The sequence below is a fragment of the Phascolarctos cinereus genome, unplaced genomic scaffold, assembly GCF_003287225.1.
Source record: "Phascolarctos cinereus isolate Bilbo 61053 unplaced genomic scaffold, phaCin_HiC Scaffold_5;HRSCAF=322, whole genome shotgun sequence".
NCBI classification, from domain to species: Eukaryota; Metazoa; Chordata; class Mammalia; order Diprotodontia; family Phascolarctidae; genus Phascolarctos; species Phascolarctos cinereus.
The window spans coordinates 147,082,562-147,102,220 of record NW_027555958.1 but is presented as its reverse complement, the minus strand read 5'-3'; the positions used below and the strand labels follow the sequence as shown (position 1 = coordinate 147,102,220).

At 35.8% G+C, this 19,659-nt stretch overlaps 1 long non-coding RNA gene across 1 annotated transcript in view; it reads left to right on the top strand.

Moving 5' to 3' along the window:
• The first annotated feature begins 338 nt into the window (after nucleotides 1-338).
• Nucleotides 339-19,659, top strand: part of LOC110222864 (uncharacterized) — a 105,652-nt gene continuing 86,331 nt past the window's right edge. The window contains exon 1 of the long non-coding RNA XR_013486965.1: nucleotides 339-621. This is a non-coding gene — a long non-coding RNA (uncharacterized LOC110222864). The remainder of the gene's footprint in view (nucleotides 622-19,659) is intronic.

The window sequence follows — 19,659 nt, the reverse complement described above, 5'->3', positions numbered from 1 at the left end:
ACAGAGAAGAGAAAGCAGCCTAGATGATAATGGGCAGATCATGGGAATGTGTGTGCCCCTTCTATCACCTCAGCTGGATACATCAGCCTAGACTCAATTGGATTTTTTTTTTTTTGGTGATTTAGCATCTGTATTGGAGGACTGAGAGTTCACATACAAGCATTTCTAGCCTGAGTAGCCAGAGAGTTCCATCTTGCCCCTGGGACCAGAAGTGAAAAACTGGACAGCTGTGGGGAAAAACCTGAGTAAAGAAACAGTAAAAGACAACATCCAGACTTGTTAATGCACAGTCTTGTTCACTGCAAACTTTGCAGTTTCCTGTACAGGAAGAGAAGTTCTAAATAGAACAAGACACTTCCTCTTCTCAAAACAGATATTTTTCTCACAAGTGCTACAGGGGAAATATATTTAAATTTACATGTTGTTTGGAATACTTATTAAAGAGCACTAAGCTCATATCCCTGGCCTTTAATACACTTTTTTTCTTATCTTAGACCTAAAGGCATTCTAGAATAATGACAGAAATATAACTCATATAGTTTTCCAGCCTTTTTTTGTTCTCCAGATATCACTGGTTGTGAGGCCTGAAGGAGGAGAAAGGAAAGTTCCAAGGGAGAAAAAGTAAGTAATTAGAATAAAGAGTAAGCATTTGATTGTGACCAGTAGCAAAAATTCAAATATGTCAATAAATTGTGTAGTATAATTGTATATGTTTCTGTGTCTGTATATTATGAAAATTTTGGCATTTGGTTAAAAGTACACAAATAAACCAAGGTCACCCTTTAAAAAATATGACTATACATCCTAATTTTATTTCTGCTAATGTAACAAGGGAACAAGAAAGACTTTTTGACATGCTCTCTGATGCAGACTGAAAGGATTAGGAGTTAAGGTGAAAATAGGATGTCTGGGTTATTTGGGAGGCTGAAGGGAGGATTAACTCTTGAAGAGGAAAGTGGATCACAGAGCCATGAGGGAGATGGAATTCAGCCATCTCTTATAATAATCAGGGACTAGTAATTCAATTTCTGGATTTTATGTCGCTTTATCTTTTTACTTTTCCTTCTCTACTTTTTTGTATCAAAGACCTTTAAGCTGTATCTACATGTGTCATTGCAGAAACACTCCAATATTTTTCCAGTGGAGTCTTTTTACATGAAACTATGAGAATAGTGTACATCCTCTTTTCTTTTTTTTCTCTTTTAAATTTTCTTTTAAAAAATTTTGAGCTTAAACAAAAATAAAGTCTATTTCCACATATACAGGAGAACATAAATATTGAATAGGAAACCATGAATCCACATTTAAAAGGCTCCAACATTCTCAATTCCTATGTCTTCTTGTGATGAAACAGAAATTGGGGATTTCCTCATATTAATTGAAATAAATAGGCAAGTCTGCTACCAAGGATTCTATCTACAAAGTTGAATATACTACATCTGATATCATTAAGCAGAGTTTCTTAACTCCTCATTTTATCTTTAAAACTGATAATAGTGGTACCTGACATTGGAACCTCCTATGTACCCATCAAATATTATATACTGAGACTGCATCATATGATGATTACTGTTAAATAGTAAAAAAAAAAAAGATAAACCACAGAAGACATAGTCCCTGCTCCCAAGGAATTTATAATCTATGTGAGATATGTAACATACTATAGCATTCAAGGATAGAAAATACTTTATAGATCATGTAGCCCAAATCTATCATCAAAATCTAACAATTAAAAACAGTTTATGAGGACTTCTAGGGGCAGAGAGTTAGTTCCCATGTATGTACCCTAGGAAAAAAATACTAAAAACCGAAACAAACTGAACAACAATCAAGAAATCCAATGAAAAGCTGTAATAAATGGTTTCCTTTACTCTAGAAAAATAGTTTCAGTGGGTGAGGAGTGGACAAGTTTTACTGAAATGTAAAGTTGGAGGAAAGTAACATGGAATCAGATGGGAAAGGTATGATGAAGCCAGATTCTTAATGGCTTTGAATGTTAAGCTGAAGAGTTTGTATTTTATCCTAAAGAAAATGAGAACTGATGAAGTACTAGATCAGGGGAATGGAACAGCAAGAAAAAGTGCCAAAAAGATGATTTTGACAGTCTGTTGAGGATGGAGTGAAGAAGGGAGAAACTGGAAGCAGTGAGATGATTTAGGAAGCTACCCCACTGATCCAGACCTGGATAAGGGCAGTGATGGTGGTGGTGCTGTTGGTGGTTGATCTTCCATTTTCAAAGAAGATCAATGAGAATACAAATCGTGTCTTAACTTGCATGGGAATTGGATTTAAGTGGTGGTCTTTAGAGCAAGAAGGGGTAGATATGAGAGATATTGTGGAGGTAGAATTCACAGAATGTGGCGATTCATGGGGTATGGGCGTTGAGGTAGTGTTAAGAGTTGAGGATGGGGAGCAGAGCCAAGACAGCAGAGTAAAAGCAATGACTTACTTGAGCTCTCCCCCAAACCCCCTCTAAATACCTGTAAAAATGGCTCTAAACAAATTCTAGAGCAGTAGAACCCACAAAAACGAGTGAAACAAGTTTCCAGCACAAGACAATCTAGATGGTTGATGGGAAAAGTCTGTTGCTCTGGGCTGGGAGAGGAGTGCAGTTCAGCACTGTCTGCACAGGCCAAGACACGGACTCAGTGAACCTGAAGCAGGCCTCAGGGGACTGAATCAAGGGGAGCTGTGGCAGTTTCCAGACTTCTCCATACACAAACACCAAAGATAATTTAGAAGGTCAGTAGGAAACGTCTATTGGACCTCAGGGAGAGAGGAGCTCGGTCTAGCATGAGTCCCGGCACAGGCCAGGGGCCTTGGCTGCTTCTGGAGCTCTCGGCCTACAAACAGAGAGGGGATCGAGTGGCTGATGAGAGGGGGATTGCAGGGATTTCTTTGCTGATGCTGAAGCAAGATTCTCTTGCTTTGCCCGTGCTTGGATCTGAGTTGCAGTCCTGGGGTGGTGGTCCTGAGGCAAGGAGAAACACTAGTGGAGTTTGTGGCAACAATGGAGAGGAAATCATCCTCACACTTCCAAGGCAGAAAGAGTGCAAGAAGGAAGGGCAGATTAGGGGAAGGGGTATTCAGAACGCAAGCTATCTTGGGGTGGGGGAGGGGTGAGATGGGGAGAAAATTTGGAACTCAAAATCTCATGGAAGTAAATGATGAAAACTAAAAATAAATTCATTAATTTTAAAAAAGAGTTGAGGATGATTTGGAGGTTGTAAATCGGAGCATCTGGAAGGATAGTGGTCCTATCTATCTGCTTTTTTTTTTCTCCTTTGTGATTGCTAGGCTGATGTCTTTTGTGTGACAATTGATCTCATTGAGGAAGCCTTATGTTTTCTGGGACTCATCATCTTCAGTTATATATCATCTTTGAACAGAATATTCAGGGAAAACTCATCATCTTCATATGTTGAATTAATTACTCTTTCAATGATATTTCCCACCAGAATGCCTTGGTGACAGTAGTATCTTTGATGAACAAATGTTTTATATCTTGCTTAATATTCATAATCAAAGGATCAGTGAATTAAGTTCACACTGAAGTTGCTTCTATCAGAGATCGCAGAATCATATATTTGGAATTCAAAGTGATGTGAGACATTATCTCTTCCAATACTCTCATTATATAGATGAGGAAATGAAACAAGGGGAGGTCAAGTAATTTGCTCCAGTTTACACAAGCTGGTCTTCTGACTTCAATACTAGCATTTTTTTCCATTATGCCATGCTGCCTCCTGTATTATTTTATGAGTTTAAAAGTTCTTGGTGGGGGGAAAGGGAGGCATCTAGGTGGCTCAGTGGATACAGTACCGGCCCTGGAGTCAGGAGGACCTCAGTTTAAATCCGGCCTCAGTGACTTGACACTTACTAGCTGTGTGACCCTGGGCAAGTCACTTAAACCCATTGCCTAGCTCCCCCCCAAAAAAAGTTTTTGAGAGGCAAGTCCTTTTAGATTATAATTTATTGAAATGAATTGTTTTTATTTTGTTTTGAAAACAACAAAAATAAATGAAGCTGGATCTTATGTTCTCTCTGCCTCTTAGTCAATTTTTTGGCTGTGATGACACAGTTTGCTGGAGAAAATCATCTGTGAAAGTCTGCCTGTTCGTATCATTTACAAAAATGAAAATTTATAAACAAACTGTCTTCTCAACTATGACAAATAGATAAAGACTTTGTTATATATAAATGTTCGGAAATTTTGCATTGTAAAGAACTAATATAAAAAAAATTCAAGGAAATACGGGAAGTATTGAATAAGGTCATATACAGTTAAAAAAAAGTAGACCAAAAATAATAGATTATTCACTGACTACAATAGATTAAGGAATAATTAGGTGGCACAGTGCACAAAGCATAAGCCCTGGAATCAAGAAGACCAGAGTACAAATAAGATCTCAGACACTTACTAGCTGTGTGACCTTTGGCAAGTCACTTTACCCTGTTTGCTTTAGTTTCCTCATCTGCAAAATGAGCTGAAAAAGAAAACGGCAAACCACTTCAGTATCTTTGCCAAGAAAGCTCCAAAAGGGGTCATAAAAAGTCAGACATGACTAATCAAAAAAGAAATACATAAAAATAATATTAAATGACAGTAAAACTCAGACATAAAATGATTTGCTAAAATTAAAACATAATCTTCTTTACCTTTCCTTAATTTACTTAATTTATATTGATATCTTTTTATGATTTCTAAATATATTCCATGTAACAAGAGAGAGACAGAGACAGAGACAGAGAGAAGGAAAATACCTTCAAAGCAGTTATAACCAACATGTGAAATGAATCCAATGGAATATACATCATTCCACATCTGTAGTTTTGCAGTCTCTCACTTCTGTAAAGTTCTTTCATTTGGGGAGAAGCTTATACCTTATAATTGTAATTTGTTCAGTTTCATTTATTTTTTCTTTCTATTTATACATCTGTAGTCATGCATATTGTTTTCTTGGTTCTGATTACTTCACTCTCCATTAATTCTTATAATTCTTCCTATTCTGAGAATTCTTCATGTTCATTGTCTCGTTGCATGGAAAGATTCCATTACATTCATGTATCACATTTGGTTCAGTCATTCCTAAATTGATGGAATCTATGTAGTTGTTGTTATTGGATTTTTTTTTTCCTTAGATCTTTGCTACCACAAATAACGATGTAAATAGTTTGGTGTTCTGTCCTAACCATCCTTCTTGAATACGCACAGGAGTGGGGTCTCTGGATTAAAGTTTATTGTACATTAAGGTCATTTCCTTAGAATAATTTCAAATTTCCTTCCAGAATAATTATACCAATTCAAAGGTCACCTCGATTCAAATTCAAAGTGTGATTGTCTTTACGCAATTGCTCAGACATTGGTTATTACCATATTTTTGGTGATCTTTGCCAATTTAATGGGTGTGAGGTAAAACCTTGGAGTTTTTGGTTTTGTTTTTATTTTTTTCTTATTAGTGATTTATTGCAGTCATTTATATGATGGGTCACAGTTTGATACTCTAATTTTCATTTGTTTTTGCTTATAACTTCTGACCATTGAGAAATGGCTACTACTCATATTTTTGTATTGATTCTCTATATATCTTAGATATCTGACTCATCAGAGGTATTTGATGAAAGGATTTTTCCCATCAATCAGCAACCTCCCTTTTTATCCTAGTTGCATTGGTTTTGTTTTTATTTAAAAAAAACTTTTAAATTTCCTATAATTAAAATCATCTATTTTTATATTTCGTGATCCCCTCTATCCCTTGTTTTGTTAAGAACTTACCCTCCAGCTTTAGCTCTGATACATACCTGATGTGGTTTGGGGGTTGGAGGGTGGCACAGTGCACACTGACATAGGATCATGGTATAATGTCTGGTTATGTTGGTTAATGTGAGAAGAGAGGGGTAACTGTGGGGAGAAAGCATACCTCTCTGGGTATTGGTGTCCTAGGACAAACCTCAATTCTCCTTGCACTAGCTACAGCTCTGCTTAGGCGGAACATGTTATTTGTGTCTAGGCATTTAAGGGACAGTTCTGTGGATGAGAAATTATACTTGTTCTGTTTGATTCCAGAGAATAGAACAAGGAGCTGTGGGTGGAAGATGTAGGGAGGTAAATTGTGGCTTAATATAAGGTAAAACTTCCTACCAATTAGAGCCATCTCAGAGTGGAATGGGTTGCCTTCGTTAGGATGTAGTGCACAGTTATCTTTTCTCAATCATGACTTTCCCTATCATGGTTTCGATATATCACAAGGTGGCATAAGAAATTAAATGGGGAAGCCTGGGTGCTCATCATATTGGTTCTGGACTTAGTGTAGAAACCTGATCAGCTTACCCCTAGCTCAGAAACCCCAACCTTCAGAGATTTGCCAGCCTCAGCCTCCCCAGTATCAGGGTACCACCATGTTTGGCTCCACATACTTTCAACGATAAAAATAAATAAGTCTTACACTAGGTATAGTAGGTACGAAACTAAGGAGAAACAATAAATTTAAACATGTAACTTTAAAACAAGAGTTCTTAACCTGGGGCCCATGAATTTAGAAAGACAGATGAAAGATGGATAAACTGACAGAAAGATAAACACAGATAGATAGATAGACAGATAGATAGATAGATAGAGATATACCTCTTTCTTTGTATATGTAATTATATTTTAGTACAGTTATTTTCCATTGTAATCTTATTTATTCTATATATTATATATAACACATATTTATTATATATCATATATTATTAAATATATGCTTATTTTGAATAAATTTAAATATTGAATATAGTTGCATATTAATTATATATTTATATTTAGTTAAATATGTTTTATTAAATATATATTTATATTATATATATTAAAAACAATATTCAAAGGAGGATTTCACAATACTACAAAAGGACTCCATGATAAATGCAAAAATGTTAAGAACACCTAATTTACAGATATAGCCAGTGAGTGTGGATAAGCAGTTGATAATTTAAATGAAGAATATATTTGAAGGATTTGTGACATTTCATTCATGAACTGTGACTGTTATACCATTCTTTAGTAAATACTCAGTCACCATGTGCCATATAGCTGCATAGTCTTGCCATTTCAATGCCATTAGTGTAGAATCCTGGATGAAAATGCTGAATTCCAGGGAAATTCCTAAAATTCCCCCAAACAAGTTCATAGAGAAAACTAAAATCTTCATAATTCTTTTCCAACATCTCCCTAGACATTCAATCTTGATTGAATTTGACATTGCATTTTAAAATATAAAGTATCAACAGGATAATTCTCTATATGCTCAGATTATCATTACAAAACAGCCTTGAACCAAAGGGGGTTACACCAATAGAATACAGAGATTGTTTAATCTAATCTCCTAATTTTTCAGATCAGGAAACTGAGGCCAGAGAAGTCAAATGACATGTACATCTAATATTTTGCAGAGAAATAATTTTATAAAAATCTGTTGCTTACATCTAATTCTTTTCCACTGCCTACAGCCAGAGTGGAATGGGTTGCCTTAGTTCAAAAATGTTTTAGGGGTCAGTAAACTATGGCCACATATGAAAAAATCATGGGGTTTAGAGCTGAGAGGGAATCTTAGAGCTCATCCAATGAAGTCCCTCATTTTGTGGAGGAGGAAATTTTGTCCCAGAAAAGTCTTGCCCCAGGGTCTCATAGGTAGCATGTATCTGATTTTAGATTAGAACCTAGATTCTCTGATGTAGCATCCTTTTCATTGATTCGCTGATTAATACTAGGGCACCTTGCAAATGATGTGTCTGCCTATAGACTCAGACATTTTAAAAGTTTATGGAAACTGCGGCGTATATTTCAGGCAACTGCTACCCATCACTCTCTTATTTTTCCTTCCCCTACTGGCAAAGAAAACATACCATCTGTTCTCCTACCCCCTTCTCCTTATCTCTCCCTCCAGCCCGCAATTCTCCAGGGAGTGAATATATGAAGACTTGACCAATCATCACTGTGAGGTTATTGACCCGTACTCCAAACCATCTGGCATATTGACTTAAATATACAGTATTAGAGATGTTGTATGGCTACAGTCATAGACTACTCCTGTCTCTGAAGAATTACAGGAGTTCACTCAAAGGGCAATGGAGGGGTTCGTGGTAGGCATTAGTAGGCTGCAGCGTATTACCAATAAAAGAGGTGAAAAGGACATAAGAGAAATGTTTAGGACAGGGGTGGGAAACCTGTGGCCTCCGGGCCACATGTGGCCTTCTAGGTCCTTAGTTGTGGCTTTTTGACTGAGTCCAAGTTTAATAGAATAAATCCTTTTATTAAGGGGATTTTTATGTGAAGTTTGGATTCAGTCAAAAGGCTGCACTTGAGGACTTAGAAGGCCACAGGTTCACCACCCCTGGCATAGGCAGAGACAGTGGTAGCATATATGTGTATGTGTGTGTGTGCATATATGTGTTTGTGTGTACACATATATGTATACGGACATATATATAATGTGTGCATATGCATCTGCATACATGCATACACATACACATACACATAAACATGCATGTATGTACGCACATACATAATATGGTCGGGCATGCATGACAGTTTATGACATGTGGACCATACTGTCCATGGGGTTTTCTTAGCAAATGTACTGATGTGGTTTGCCATTTCATTCTACAGTGGATTAAAACAGACAAAGGTTAGGTAACTTAGCCAGGGTCATACAGCTGAGGTCCAATCTGAGACCAGTTTTGCACTCAAGGCTTCCTGTCTCTAGACCTAGCACTCTAGCCACTGGGCTACCTAGCTGCCTCAAAATACACATATCTACATATGTATATTTAGACATATCTATATGCATATTTATACAAATATTAATATGCATTTGTACATGTATGTGTCTATACATATGTGTTACATACATATCATAAGTCTATTGGATAGACCACTCTAGAAAGGTTTATGGCAGTCATAGTCAATAATAGTACAAAATAAGAGATAATGCGATGGTTGTGACTGACTGTATTACCAAAGAAATTTACAACATGAGTAAGTTCCCAGATGCATAGAAGTATATTGGCCAGTGACTTCTCATCATATAGTAGGGTTAGAAGGCTGGAGGGACTTCATAAAACCAATTGGGCAAAGATATTAAATGCTACCACTCCCTGGAATCACTTTGAAGTTTTAGTTACCCTTAATGTTTGTTTCAGGGGCAGCTAGATGGCACAGTGAATAAGGTGGTGGCCCTGATGTCAGGACAATCTGACCTCAGACACTTCCTAGCTGTGTGACCCTGGGCAACTCACTTACCCCTTTTTACCTCAGTTTCCTCACCTGTAAATTTAGCTGGAGAAGGAAATGACAAAAAACTTCAGTATCTTTGCTGAGAAAACTCCAAATGGGGTCACAAAGAGTCAAACATGATTAGTTGATTTTTTTTTTAAAAGGAAGGAAAAAAAGCTTGATTTAGACCTAGCTAGTTGTATAAATCTGGGTAAAGGACTTCCAGTGAGGAAAACTATTCTCAAGCCTCCTTCAATTTTATAAATATACATTTGCAAAGAAGCTTTCAACTCCTGAAAGGAATCCTAGAACTCATCCATTGTTCAACTTTAAAATGAATTACTAATGGCTAGCGTGTGATCAAGCCAACTAGATTTCAGAAATAAAGATTCAGAGTTGGAATGACCTTGGAGGTCATTGAACCCAACACTCTCATTTTGCATATGAAAAAATAAAAGCCCAGAGAAGCTAAGGGACTTGCCTCAGGTCACACAGCTATTAAGATGGTGAGGAATAATTCAGTTCCAGGTGTTCCTGACTCCAAGTAAATCACTCTATCCATTACACCACACATGTCCCATAAACTTGTCTTAGGCCAAATTCAAATCCCCAAAAGTATTTCAGAAATTGGAGCGGATCTAAAACTATCAAGTTCTGAGGTGCTAAGCAGGTCACACCACAACCCAGCCGTACTGTTAGTAACAAAAGGGATATGCATCATACATGACTCCAAATAGCTTTGTATTCAATGCTCCCTTTCATCTTCTGGACCATCCAGGGAGTAGGCAGAGTTGACATCTTCATTTTAAAATTCTAACTTCTGAAAAAATCCTTTCCTGATTCCCATTAATGCCAGAACCTAGAGAATATCTCCAATTTATCTTGTATATATTTTGTTTATATAATATTGTTTGCATGTCGTCTCCCTATTAGACTGTGTTCTTAAGAGCAGGGACTGCTCCTGCCTAGATACATACACATTTTCATTTATACATATATACATACATATTTGTACGTATACTTATAGGTGTATATGTATATATACATACATACATACATATATACATACATATTTGTACATATACTTATAGGTATATATGTATACATACATACATACATACATACATACATACATACATACATACACACACACACATATACGTATGTATGTATACTTAGCACAGTGCCTGGCACATAGTAGGCACTTAACAAATGCTTGTTGACTTGAAACCCAGTCTCCCAATTATCAGTCAAACACTCTTCCTACCATACTATACTGCTTCTTACTAATGGAATTGGCATCAAGCTTCCAGGGGTATCTCATGACCATGTCAAAATTTAATGGGTTCCACACCACAATTAACGAGCACCGAGACATTTCAGCATTGCCTGGAGGACACCCAAAGCTTGGATTGCAGAAACACAGACCTTGGATCTAATTTCTATGTCCTGGCTCCAATCCTTGGTTCCAGACAGAATAATCAGCTTCTTTCCACTGTGGCAAACTCATTTGAGGAAGGAAAAAAAATGGAAAAAAATGTAGCTTTCTCCTCCTTCCTTCCCCCCCAAGAACTTCCTTTTCCTCTCTCTCTCTTGCAAATAGTAGAAAACAATCTTTATCTTGCCATAATACACTTCGGAGAAAACTGTTTTTTTCCTTCCTTTTGCCCTGTTCTCTTCATGTGTTAGAGGATCTATACTTCCCATTTGAGAAAGTTTTTTTTTACCCCTGTAATATTGTTTTCAGGGTTCCAACAGGGCTTCTTTTTTATGTCATGGATCCCTTTGGCAGTCTGGTGAAGCCCAAGGACCACAACGCATCAAGTGCTAGCCTAAAATCAAGGAGATCTGAGTTCAAATACAGCCTCACTCATCCTGGACAAAAGTCATTCAAATTCTGTTTGCCTTTGTTTCCTCAGCTGTAAAATGGGGATCTATATAGCACCTATGATTTCTGCAAGAATCAAATGAGATAATACTTGTAAAAAGTGCTTTGTAACATGTCTGGTACATTGCAGGGAATATATAAATGCTTATTACTAAATGTACAAAATAAAATATGAGATTTCCAAGGAAACCAATTACATTGAAATGCAGTTTTCAAATTACTTTTAAAAATAAAAAACAAATTCACAGATTTGAAATTGAGCACATGGGATTAAGGTATTTCTGTGCCACTGAAATAATGGAGTCAGTCCCTGTCACTGTCCTAAGAGACTCCTCTACTGTCCAATCCTGTGATTGATATAAATTCTTTTATATTGGTATCTTTCCTGTCTGTTCTTCCAAGATGTCCAAGACAATGTGTTGAAAAGTAAAGATAAGATAGTATTTCACCTTAATGTTGACATTTATAGATTTGGAAAAGCATATGATTATATACACATATGTATTTACATATATACATGTGTATTATATATATGTATATATATACATATATATACATATATATATATATATATATATATTTACATATGTAATGAGATAATTTTTGTAAAGTTCTTAGAATGGTGCCTGGCACATCATAGGTGCTTAAAAATGCTTCTTCTCCTTCTGAGAGAGAGAAAAAGAGAGAGAGAGAGAGAGAGAGAGAGAGAGAGAGAGAGAGAGAGAGAGATGTAAAGATCTAAATATAGATCTATATATACACTCTTTATGTAGGCATTTATGTATGTATTCTTTTTAAAATGAAGACAGCTCATCTTAATTGAATGTTTTCCTCTCTGTTGTTAGAAGCTGGATCTACTTTGCTTTTTATGAGATAAAGAAATTTAGCCAATAAAAAAATAGTGGATAAGACTGGACCTGGTACAATTAATCCCATGGAAGAACTTCTATTGATATCAATAATCAGGTGTTCTTAATCTGGGGTCCATGAATTTGCTTTGTCTTTAATACTTTGATAAACACCTTTCAATTCATTACTGGCTTTGCTTGTAATCCTACGCATTTGATTTTTGCACATATAAAACCATTACATATTCTGAGGATTCCATAGCCTTCCACAGACTGCTAAAGGAGTCCATAACAAAGAGAAGGTTAAGAAACAAACCCACTATTAGAGAGTTGCCTGACAATGTAGGTTGCTAAATTAATTGACTAGGGCCACATTGCCAATATACATCAGAGACAGGATTTGAGCCTGTCTCTTCTTGACTTGGAGGCTAGCTTTATATCCATTATATCTCTTTAAAACCTCTTAAAATAGGATTTTTTTTTGAAGAATGGGAGGAATAAAGGGAAACAGAAGGGTCAGAAATGTGATGCACTTTTCATTAACAACTACTTAAGAATGTCTGAGTATAGAATATTATCACAACAGATAACACAGAATTAGGAAAGATGAAGAACAGGGAAAGAAATAAAGTATAAGCAAGGATCGCTTCATCAAAATAGACTATTTGTAAATAGCCTGCTTACTAGAAAACTTTTCAAAGGACCAAAAGGAAAACATTGAAAGATTATATTATGTCTAAGGCAAACATACCGTGCATTGGATGAAGTTATTTTCCATCATTTTTCCCTGTTGTATTTCAGAGGCAGCTAGGTAGCATAGAGTACTGGACCAGGAGTCAGGAAGACCTCAGTTCAAATCCAGCCTCAGATTCTTACTAATTGGGCAAAATATTTATCATCTATCTGTCTTATTTTCCCCATTTGTAAAAACAGTGACAAGAATAGCACCTCTGTCCTAGGATTGTTGTGAGGATAAAAGTAGATAATATTTTTAAAGTGCTTTGTAAACTTTAAAGTGCTATAAAAATACCAATTCATTATTTCTTATTGATAGCTCCCTGAACACATCAGGGAAGCAAATCTTTGTTTTACTCAAAATGTTAAATGTCTCTTAAAAAAAGACTAAAGCTTTGTTAAAGATTTAAGTTTTATAGTACATGTAATCTAATAGTTGGTTTCAAGTGTTTGAAAGTCTTTTATGGGAAAGATGGATTAGATTTACTTGGCTTGGTCCCAGACAGGGAAAAAAAAGAAAAGAAAGTGGTAGAATTGGTAGAATAAAAAATTTAGACTTCATTTAAGGAAAAGTTTTCAGCAAATAGTTATCTACACATAAAATAAGTGATCTTTGGAGTTGGTGAGTTCCCCTTCATTAGAGATTTTCAAGAAGGGGCTAAATGACCACTTAGCAAGTGTGTTATAGAGAGGATTCTTGCTCGGGGTCTCAGAGATCTCTTCCAATACTAAAATGCTACCAGTCTATGAATCTCTACTGCTAATCTTGAGATAACAAAAACATTGTCATTAGTTTTAATAAATTAAAAAAAAACCTCTCTAAATAGTTTCTCTTCTATACCTTGCTTTTGTGCTCCTTTTATGCGTTCATGCCTATTCTTTGCTAAGTATGGATGACATTTCGCATAACATTCTATGTGCCCTGCTTTCCATTTACACAATTAGTCAATATTCAGTAGCTGTGGAAGGTGGGCTTGGTCTGCCCAGAAATAGAACAATCTAATAGAAAAATTTCACTTCTCTTTAAGGTCCCTGAGCTGTCTCATTAGAAAATCCAGCAAGCATGGAAATACAAGGATATAATTAAGTTTGCAAATGAGCTACCAGCTCGTGGCAGAAGCTGCCATGGTCCAGGGAGTTCATGCCTGGCTAGGTGCTGAATGAAACTAGTCAGGGCTGAAGGCCCAGCTGGGAAGGGTTAGGTCTGGCTACAGAAAGTCTACTCCATGTATGCAGAGCCCTGACAGGCGGAGAGGATTGATGGAAGCAAGTCACTGGGGCTTTGGAGAGCAACAAGGTCATAGATGCTGCACAGAAAACACAAAGAGCTATGATAACAGAAAATACAGAAAGGAAAATTGATGTCAAGAGTGACAACCCTATTTTCTCTCGTCTGTTTCATTTTTTGGATGTAGGGGCATGAAAAGATGAGATGGAGCTAGGTGAATCTCTGCTTATACAACCTATCTGCTAAAGGGAAAAAAGTTTTGAAGGGATTTATGGTCTGTAATCTTATTAGCATGGCTATAGAAGAGACACAGGTATTCCTGACACCCCAAATGGAAACCACGAATGGCTTGGCGCATAGATTCATTGTTATGTACTTTGGATGATGCCATTAGTGTTGTGTTAGACTACAGTTTTTGTTCATTAGGTTTTGTGAACTGGCCTAGGAACCTACTACTTCATAGAGTATTATTTTTATAGGAAAATGAGTTCAAAGTTCCAAACAAGTAACTTAATAACAAACACACTCTTGGAATGTAAGACTGTAACAAGTTGGCAAGAGCTTTGATGCATATATGTTATTACTATTTTTCCCTTAATAGTATTTTTTTCCAATTACATGTAAAGATAGTTTTCAATATTCATTTTTGTAAAATTTTGAGTTCCAAATTTTTCTTCCTCCCTCCCTTCCTTTCCCCTTCCCCAAGATAGCAAATAATCTGATACCATGTTAAACATATTCCCACATTAATCATGTTATGAAAGAAGAGTCAGCTTGTTGCATATATCTTAATTTTCCTAAACATTTCCTTGAAATATTTCTCCTATTGAAAAAAGCAATTTGCTGAACTCTTAGTCCATTTACAACATTTGCCATTCCCCTGCTCGCTAAACAGTAATGACTTCCTATTGCCTGTAGGATCAAAAACAGCCTATTCCAAATTTCTTCATGCAGAGTTCAATTTATTTAAGCTTAAAACTGAACTAAGTCTTTTGTGACTCCCTGTTTAGATTCCCCTGTTTAGCTTTGCAAGCTCTTCATGACCTGGTCCTAAACTACCTTTCTGTCTTTATTATACATGTCTCTCTTTCCTGAACTTTGTAATCTATCCAAGTTCTCTTTCTTACTGTCGCTTATACATGACACTCCATTTCCCATCGCTATGTCTTTTGAGGGCTTTCCCTCATGCCTAGAATGTGCTTTCAAATCACTTTCCCCTCTCCACATTCCTTGTTTCCTTCAAAACTTTGCTCCAGGGACACCTTCCATCTGAGGTCTTTCTTGAGTCTCCCTAGAGTCCAATACCTACTATCCACCGAAAGTATACTTTGAATTTATTTTGAATATTTATGTACATATCTCCCCCATAAAATATAAATTTCCTGAGAGAAAATTTCATTTTTTGTCTAGAATTTTGCACAGTACCTGACACATGTTCGGTGCTTAATAAAGTAATCTATGCTCTCTCTTCCCCACCCCACCCCCAAAACATTTATGAAATTAGTACTGGTGATTTTCTTAAGAATCAACTTTAGAATTAATTCTTTTTGTTTCTATACAACATAGTAACACAGGTAAAAGACTTGTTTTCATCTAAATCTTTTACTTCCCCATTCCTTCCATCTTCTGACTTTTGCTGAGACCTAGCTTCCTTCTGATGACAAAGCATCTCTGACTTCCCTTTCTAGCACTGATTGTACTTTCATTCATTGCTTTTGACCCACTGGTCAAAGTGGGGAAGTTGGGATACTCCTTGCTCCTCATTGCCATTTCTAAACTTTCCCTCTATCTCTGCCACTCAGTAACTTCTCCTCCTTTGAGGTTCACTTAATCCATATTTCCATAATCCAAGATTCTGAACACCTCTTGTCTACCAATGTCCAGGACATCTTTTTTTTTTTTTGTCAGTGAGTTTAGTACATGGCTCATAGTCTTTCTTTCCTCTCCTTTCTCCCTAATAGGGCAAGTCAACAAATATATTGAAACTATTCCCTTCATCATTCCCCATAGCACAGTAGTATTCCATTAATTTATATAACATAGTTTTTTGAACCATTCCCTAATTGTTGGGCATCACCTCAGATTCTCATTTTGCCACCTCAAAAACAGCTATAAATATTTTTTGTACATAGAGTTCATTTTGCGTAGGCAAATCCTTCCCTTAAGCTATTCTCCCTTGAATTCCTCCATTCTCCCTTCCTCCCTTTCTCTCCTTTTACTTTATTGAGTGAAATATATTTTTCTACCCAACTATGAGTGTCTATTCTTCCCTCCTTTGATTGGTTCAGATGGGAGTGAGGTTCAAGTGTCAGCCACCCCCCCTCACTGCTTCCTACTTGCTTGTATAAATGTCCACCTGTGCACCCTGATTCTGTATTGTATAGATGTCTAGTTGTACACTTTCATCTCAGGCTTGGGGCAGCATGATAGTCCAACTTTTGAGGATTAAGCCATCTGGAAATGTAAGAAATAGGCCTCAGTCCCTAGCCTTTTCATTTTTTTTTTCTGTTAGGTGAAAGAGTTAGAGTTTCTGAACCTAGAGAGTTTAAATGGTCATTCTGAGAGAACTCTAGCATTCCAGAGCCTAGAATCTCTACCAGTTATTGTGACAGCCATACATTGATGTGTCAGGAAACTATATAGGAATGGAACTATACTTGGACTGTTTCTTCAGAGTGATGTGGTATATGGGAAAGTATGCACTGGAGACACTGAGGGAAATGTTGGTACATTTCTTCTTGCTATGTCTCTGAAGTAAACATCCTTTTGTTTTTGTAAAAGCAACTTTATGTAAAGTGGTTAAATGGGTCTGAAAAGCAAGTTACAGGCCCCTAATGATGGGAGGAACATAATAATTGTTGGGGCCTTGAGCCAAAGAAAACAAAGAAACACTCAGCCATTCTCGGTGACAATGAGAGGCAGATGTAGTACCTTGGCATTGAAAGAGAGAGAGACAGAGAATAATTACTACAATCTACTTTACAAATAGTGGAACTGAGTTGCAGAGATATTAAAGAACTTCTCTATTGTAACATAGCTTGTAAGTCTGAAATCCATATCTTGAACTCAGATGTTGATTCCAATTTCAATGTTCTTTCATTTATATGACATATTACCTTCAGTACTGTTATATAGTGCTTATATTATTTAATATGTGAACATTTATAATTTTAATTATTTATAATAACATACTATGTAAATACATATATTTATATCATATGTGTGTCTATATGTGTATACTTTATTGTTATTATTATTGACTGACAATTATGAACGATAAGACATTTGGATGAAAATGGTTATTTACCTTTACAGTAAAAGGGAAAACTTCAAATGAATAAATTCATATTTGGAGTTCCACTTTAGTCATTCAGCATGTATTTTTAGAGCACTAACTTTCTCATCAGCAGTATGCTTAGAGCTATACAAAAGAACTATCAAGTGTGGCCCCTGCTACCAGGGAGTTTAAGATTTAGTCTGGGAGAAAAGATTAACCCACATGAAATGACAAGTAGGAGGACAATGTAACAGAATCACTGAAGCATGTATTTTAAAGCCTATATTTTAGAGAGGTCTTAGAGATAATCTAATCTAACCCCTTACATATAGTATGTAATTAAGTGCTATAGTGTAATGCAAGCATCCTCTTTGGAATAGGAAAATAAATGGTTAAATCACTATGTAATGGATCTAATTTTAGGCTGTGTCTAAATTTATGGCAAGGCAATGAGAATCAAAATATATGTACAATTCTACAGTGTCAAGAAGTACTCTTATACTCTAATTGACTAGGCTCCTAAAGACCTGTATTCATTACAAAATTCTCAAGTGACAATAGATACCTGGGTTGTAGACCTAAATAGCAGATTAATTCCTAGGAGACCTCTCAAATTCCCCTTAGTATTTGAAATGAATTTCTTTCAGATTAATAGAGAATCCCATTGTAAATTCTCTCTTCTTCAGTCATATTTAACACACTGAGGGAGTTAATAATGAATTCTGTATGTGTGTTTTTCCCAGAGAGCATTCCACTTAAACTAGTAAACTCTATTTTGAACTCAAAAATCACAAGGAAAAAGTGACCATTACTTAGGTGAAATTCTTTCATTTCCACTAATAAAGTTTGATCCCACAATTCCATTTTTGGGGTGGCTGAATAAGCATTCCTGTTCTTTGTGGTAAAACAGTCCTACTTTTTCTTTTTCTTTTTTTTTTTCTTTTTAGGCATAACAGTGAATTTCCAACCATTTGGAATTTGTTAGTTTTAATCTGTAGCAGACTATTATGGTATTTGTAACTCTACCTTTGACATTGTTTCATTACAAGTTAATGTAATACATACCTCAGTAGAATGAGAATATATAAAGCAAATTTTTCTACTTAAACCAAGTTAGCAGTTTTTAGTTGAAGAAAAGTGAGCTCTTAAAAACCAAGGGTGTGTGTGTGTGTGTGTGTGTGTGTGTGTGTGTGTGTGTGTATGTGTGTGTGTGTATAGGCTAGCAAAATACAATTTAGTTTCAACTAAATAAAGCTCTGTCTTTAAGGTTTTTGCCATTTCTTTTTATTTTCTCTAAATATCTTTCAAGGCAACCAAAGTGCAAAGTTAGACTACAATCAATGCTTTTTTTTTGTTTCCATTTTGTTTTGTTTTGTTTTTTAAATTTGTTTGCCCTCTGGGAAAATGGAAAGGGATCAAAAAGTGCAATACAGTTTGGAAAAATGAATATGCCATGAATACTAATGAATATTCCTAAAATATCTGGCATTCTCTGAAAACCTATCAATCAGGTGGTATATGCTTGAATATATAGTAAAGCTTTGTTTGATGATTAAAACAATAATTTGAATGCACTTGTCTTGTAATATTATGAACTATAATTGTGTCTGTTTCTGTCTTAGTTTCCCACTTAGTTTCTTAGTTCCATGTGTTATCTGAATGTTGTCTTGCTCTACCTGTGACTAGCACAGTGCTCTATATAAAGTACTGGCTCCTCCAGGAGGCCTTTCGTGATTACCTATTGTTAAAACTACTCTTATCTTAAAATCACTTACATTTTATATATATATACACACACACATGTATATATATATATGTGTGTGTGTATGTGTGCGTGTGTGTATATATATATATATATATATATATTTACTGATTAATCTGTGTACACATAACTAGAGAAGGAACTCAGAAATAGAAGAGTAAAAGACATTATCAAAGAATTTTATGATGTCAAGGGAAGATGGATTGGTCATGTGACAAGACCAGGCAATGGCAGGTAGGCTGCCTGAGTGTTTTGCTGGTACCCACAGGATGTCAGAAGAAATTAAGAAACACTGGAAGATATTATAAGTAAGTGAAGAGAAAGATTAAGCTCTGTTTAACTTGGAATTTTCCTTAAAAAGCAGAATGAACAGCTGACAAGCAATACTTTCTTCAATATTCTGAAATATTTGTGATTTTCTTTCTCCATGCATGATTTGATGATTTCATCAGTTACAATGCCATACTCCTCACCTCCCAATCAAAACACAATCATCAATTTTTGACCAACCTACTACTAATGACGCTCTTCCAACTAAAATAGGCTAGATGATTGATGATGGACCATTGAAGACAGAGACCACATTATACCCAACATGAAGCCTTTCAAATTTGGTAAAATTTAATATCATGCATTTAGATATGAAAAAAAAAAAAATATATATATATATA